Source organism: Coffea eugenioides, chromosome 2 (assembly GCF_003713205.1).
Source record: "Coffea eugenioides isolate CCC68of chromosome 2, Ceug_1.0, whole genome shotgun sequence".
In the NCBI taxonomy this organism is placed as follows: domain Eukaryota; kingdom Viridiplantae; phylum Streptophyta; class Magnoliopsida; order Gentianales; family Rubiaceae; genus Coffea; species Coffea eugenioides.
In genome coordinates, this window is record NC_040036.1 from 49,180,409 (window position 1) to 49,186,629 (window position 6,221).

Here is a 6,221-nt window from a genome sequence, read left to right on the forward strand (position 1 = left end):
TGAAAGCAGTTTTCGGAATATCCTCCTTCCTAATTAACAACTGATAATATCCTTGTCGGAGGTCTAACTTTGAGAAGACCACTGCTCCTTGCAGTTGGTCGAACAACTCGTCAATGTGAGGCAGTGGATATTTATTCTTGATCGTAACATTGTTCAGGCCCCGGTAGTCAATACACATCCTCAAGGTTCCGTCCTTTTTCTTCACAAATAGGACAGGAGCTCCCCAAGGAGACCCACTCTCCTGAATGAATCCCCGCTCCAAAAGGTCTTGTAATTGCAACTTAAGCTCCTTAAGTTCTGCAGGCGCCATTCGGTAAGGGGTTTTTGAGATAGGTGAGGTTCCAGGTAACAAATCTATTTGGAATTCTATCTCCCGTTCTGGAGGTAAAGCTACTAACTCATCAGGGAATACATCCGGAAATTCCCTCACTACGGCCACGTCTTCCACTTTTAACTTATCTGTAGGGGTGTTAATCAAAAAGGCCAAAAATCCTTGCGCCCCTCTACTTATCAGTTTCCTAGCTCGAATGCCCGAAATTAAAGCAGATGAGGCTAACCTACCCCTTATATCCAACCTTAAGGTTGCCTCGCCAGGAATGCGAAATTCTACCACTTTCGTTTTACAATCCAGTTGGGCGTTATATTTGGCTAGCCAGTCCATACCCAGAATCACGTCATACCCCTTAATGGACAAGCTTATCAGGTCTCCTAAAAATCTCTTTTCACCTACCCATACATCACAATCCCTATAAACCATACTAGTCACCAAACGTTGATTCCCCGTGGGTGTACTAACTTCTAGGTCATATGGTAAACTAGCAGGTTTTATATCGATGCCACACATGAAATCAGGGTTAACAAACGAATGAGTGGCACCAGGATCAATTAAAACTTTGGCAAAGCGGTGGAAAATAGGGATCGTACCTTCTACGACCTCTGACGACTCTGGGACCTGATGGGGCTCTAAGGAATACACCCTAGCTGGCACTTTAGGTTTGGACCCATCTCCCTTTGCTGGTCCAGCATTAGTCCTCGGCGGGGGTTGGCTTCCCTTTCCATCTTGTTTCAGGACCGGGCAAGTAGCCAATTGGTGGTCCGCGCTTCCACATCGCAGACATTTACCCTGTTTCCTCCAGCAGTTGTCTTCGGTGTGGTTTGGCTTCCCGCAATGCCCGCAGGGACCGCGAGGTGCTGAAGCCGAGCCACTTTGAGCATTTCCCCTTGGTCCTCGCCCAGCTTGGCCACCCCTGAATGAAGTCCCTCTACCAGAACCAGATTATCGACCACCTCCCGTTCCTCGTCCAAATTTAGAGGGAGTGCTCTTCTCACCCTGTCCAGAACTACTCCCAGGAAAGCCACGCTTGTTCGCCTGGAAGTTCCGGACCTGCAACCGTGCACTTTCAACTCGTTGGGCCTTTTCTACAACCTCGCTAAACGCAGTGATTTGAGCCACCGCGAGGTCTTTCTGAATCTCAACATTCAAACCCTGAATAAAGCGCCTAATCCGTCGTTGTTCCGTCATGATTAACTCAGGCGCAAACTTGGACAGGCGGGTGAATTGACTCTCATATTCCGCCACAGTTTGAGCCCCTTGGCGGAGCCTAATAAACTCGTCCTCCTTCCTCTCCTGGACTAGAGGAGGGAAAAACTTCGCATTAAACTCTCGAATGAAGTTCACCCAAGTCCTGGGCGTCTGCTCCCTTTCCCATTTCTGTCGGATTACGTTCCACCAGGAACGGGCTGCCCCCTCAAGCTGGAACACGGCAAAAGTCACCTGCCGTTCGTCAGGGTAGTGTAGGGCTGCAAATATATCAACCATCTTTTCAAGCCATCTTTCGGCAACGTCTGGGTCGGGTCCCCCAACAAACTTCGGTGGAGCGAACTTTTGAAAGCGTTCGAGAGCTCTATCTTCGCTCTCGACATGATGGTCAGGGTTTCCAGGGTTTCCAGGATTAGGGTTTGGGTTCTGGCCTTGTTGCTGCACTACTTGTGCTAGCAGGTTTGTCATTTGCTGCATAGCAGCAGCTATTTGCACATTAGGGTCTGCTTGGGGTTCAGGGTTGGGTCCAGTAGAGGTTTCCCCCGTACCCCTAACCGGTGTGGGTTGTCTAGTTCCGCGCCCACGTCCCCGACCACTCCGTGTACCTTCCATAAGTTTACTTGGTCTAGGCAAGAATACTAAACCAAAGTAGTAACAAGGCATGTAAGTAACACTCAAAACTTTCACAATAACACATATTTATACAGTCCAAACAGGATCACAAACATATATATACAAGCCAAGCAAGATCAAGCCACACACATATATACAATCAGTCGAGTCAAGTACAGGCAAGTCAGAAACAAACATAGACGATCCCCCGAGGAATGGCCTTATCAAAAGAAATTTACACGTAGCTAATCCAACAACCAAAACGATTAGCTAAGGCTCTATCCCTATCCCTATGTACAAACAAAAACCACCAAACTATCCCAAAAGAAGCCTAGAAGTCAAGGCCTAGTCAGTTGCTGGGCTCAGGGACCCAGGCGACGGAGTAGACTCCTCCCCAGCCTCGGTCGCACACGAAGCCTCATCACTATCCTCCTCAAGGCCGTCGTCACATAGATTAAGGATCGACTCAGCGCGACCCCTGACTTTGTGAGCTCGCTTAATCTCGCGCTCTCGTGCCTCCCTCAGTTGAGCGCAGAGGTCGTCAACCCGATCCTCGACCTCAAGCACGTCGTATTCTAGCTCTTTGATACGTGCAGCTTGCTTCTCGTTGGTCGCCCTAACCTGGGTCACCTCGGCCTCAATTCGAGCATTCTCCCTGGCCAACACCTTACGCTCCTTGTCCAGAGCAAACACGAGAGCGTTCGGATAGGCATACTTCTGTTTACACGCACACCGTCGGAGACAGTTAGACGGGCTCCAACGAATAACGGCCCCTCCTGGCCGTATCTGATATGGGATCACTGGGAGTGCTCTGCGAGGTCTCACGCCCGAAGGACTAGCACTAGGTTCACCCTGTCTGGCCATCCTACACCACAAGAACAATTAACCATAAATATAAGCTTAAAGGCCATAAACAACAAATCCTCAAATCAAGCATTCCTATACCACCCAGGCTAATTCAAACCTAGGCTCTGATACCACCTGTGACAGCCCCACCTTCCCCTAAGGTGAACCAAAGGGGTTAGCGGACTGCCTGCCCAGCCAGACTAACGAGCAGTTACACGCGATCTAAAACGTTTCGGGAAAGTAAAAGAGCGCTCGAACAAGCCACAAGAACCAAAATAAAAAAAAATGAAAATCGAAGCCGCTGATGAACAGTACCGGCCATGTCAGAATCCGGAGTTCAACCAAACATCAATCCAACATATATACATCGAAATTTAACATTTACAAGCCAAAGCGGTATACCAAAATATCCAACAAGTTCATACATGTGCAATTAGCCCAATACAAACCAACCATTGGTTGAAACAAAACACTTAGGGTTTTCACCCTCAAGGAGCTATTCAAAATATACATTTACATGAGCTCAACTTGACAACCAACTAGCACAACCTTTCCCAAAATAGTCATTTTTCCTGTAAGGAAAACAAATGGAACGGAGTGAGCTAAAGCTCAGTGAGCAACTGTCACATAATCAACAAAGATCACTTAACCTTAAACTTTCATCTCAAGTACGCAATTAAGAAATAAAACAAGTCGGTAAAAGGATACGGACGGCTCTCAAGAGCCCATTTCCACGCTTACATTCTTGATCCAACCTCATTGACCCTCCGTCAATGTTTAAGAATACCCGACCGTAGACCTCACTTCACTTCCATTCCTTCCACCCAACATACCCCAACCGGGCCCGCACTCCAAGCAGTAGCTTTAGGTGATACTCGAGTACACCGGAACCAAGGGTCTCATTACCACAAGATTCCCATTTCAGTCCCCGTGGCTAGTCAATTTTCACGACCAAGCCCTCGCTGGCTCGATTCAAGTGACTACCAACGGGGTCGAGCTCAGTAATACAGTAGGGCCGTTGGATACTCGTCCAACCGACACCCAAACAGTTTCCCATGAATGGAATTCAATATCTCATATAGCAAGTGCAGTATTACAGTGAAACGGTAAACAGTCATTAACAAGATAAAAAGGATGAGGGCGGTCAAGTACACCCTCACCTTAATCATTTCCAATAGCCAAACAAGCCTTCAAGGCATCACAATCACATATAGCAAAGCCACATTATAAACATTCAAGTGAGTAGTATACTCACCAATCAAGTAGGTGATGTTTCATGCACCGTCGTTAAAAGGACGTCGTGAACCCCCGTCACGTCCTAAAACATACAAACAAATACAATGAGACTCGATAACGAGTCATAAAGCAATGCCAATCACAACCCCAATAGGGTTTCATAAGCATATACAAGCATCATAGGTAACCAGAAATTTCAGAAATGTAACTAACTTGGCCCTGAAAAAAAAACAGTTTTGTCCTCAGTTTGCGGTAATGGCACAAATTGCACTACGCTTATCGGATGAGGGTGTAAGACCCACCGTTTCGAAGCTAAGAAACAGGGATACAACAATGTAGAAGGTCACTCAGTCCAATTCCCAGCACAACTAGGTCAAATATGCAAGATACCAAACCAGGACCACAATAACAGGTTCACAAACTACATTCTGCTGTAATCAGTACAACTCAGTCTATACAGGTCCAAAGTCAGAAATTCCAAAGGCATATGATAGCTAGGACATCAAGCTACATTTCATCAGAAGACCTCAACAACCAAATCCAAAACAATTCCAGTCAAAACAACCAATTTCAGACGCAGTTCTCACATTCGGAAGAATCCAGAACAGCAATAGTAATTTCGGCTTATCTCATTCTACACTACTTTGATTGACCTGAAATTTTACAGGCACCTCTAAAACATCAATACCTACAACTTTCATGTTTTAAGCCAAGGCCAATTCGGCCTCTAACCATGAGATACAAGATCGGCCAGAATTGGGGATATAAAACCCTAACTTTCTCAAATTCCTTCCAAATCCAAAATTGCTTGCAACAACCAATCATTTACACCTACTAGAGTCATGAAACATCATTTCCCATCATCAAAGACAGCCACAACATCACATTCATATTAAACCAGAAAAATCATCAATAAATTGAAAACTTCACCAATTCATCTAAAACCAAGAAGTAACCCACAAATTCATCACTTTAGCTGCCATTAGGCATAAATTAAGCTTCATTAAGTGAAGGAGAAAGTTCAACCATCACTCACCTAGTAAACAAGAGAGGGAGAGTTGCTTGACCTCTTAGCTTCCCAAATCACTTCACCAAACCACTTACTAACACCTAAAGAAGAGATTTTATGGAGTAGAATCAAGTCTAAGTGATTGCTTTGGATGATTTGCACTAGATGGATGCCAAATTTTGAAGAGTTTTTCTTCCTTCTTTGCTAGAGAGGGCCGGCCACAATGGTGAAGAAAAGAGTGAATTTTGGGTAATTTTTGAGATATTTAATCCAAGGGTAAAAAGTCAAAAAGGTGAATAGTTGTCAACAAGTCACAACCTCTCACAAAGTGACACTTGTCACTCATTTAAAACATCTCTATCCTTTTGGTTCCCTCTCACATCAATCACATCTCATCCTCTACTTATCTCTTGACACCCGATAAATTGCACTCAATATCCGGAACTTAACCTTATTGACCGAATTTTTCCGAATTTTTCGCACTAGTGGGTCCCACGTCCATTATATATCCGTAATTTTTCAAAAACTATCCAATACTAGAAAAATCATCTAAAAACTATAATTACTAATAAAATTCACCAGGAAAATTTCCTAAGCCAGAAAATGCAGAAAACATGCCATTAAAGGGGAAAAACCCTAGGAAAATTATTAGGGAAAATACGGGTTCTCACACAAGCTTTTCCAAAACTCAGACAAAGAGGGGCAAACTGTAGACACCAAAATGGTAAATAATTTTTATCCTAATTTTATTTTTGTTTTTAGTAATAATTCTCTCAATTCCATGAGTTTAGTTCTTAAACTTTTAGCATTTGTATAGCACTTTAGTTTTTTAGATTATTATTATCTATTATTTTTATTTTTTGTTTTATTTTTGTATTCATTTTTTTTACCCTTTTAGCTATTTATTTTTTATTGTTAAGACTTTTAGCATAAGACTTGTCAAAAAGAGAAAATTATTCACAAAAAATATGTTTTATT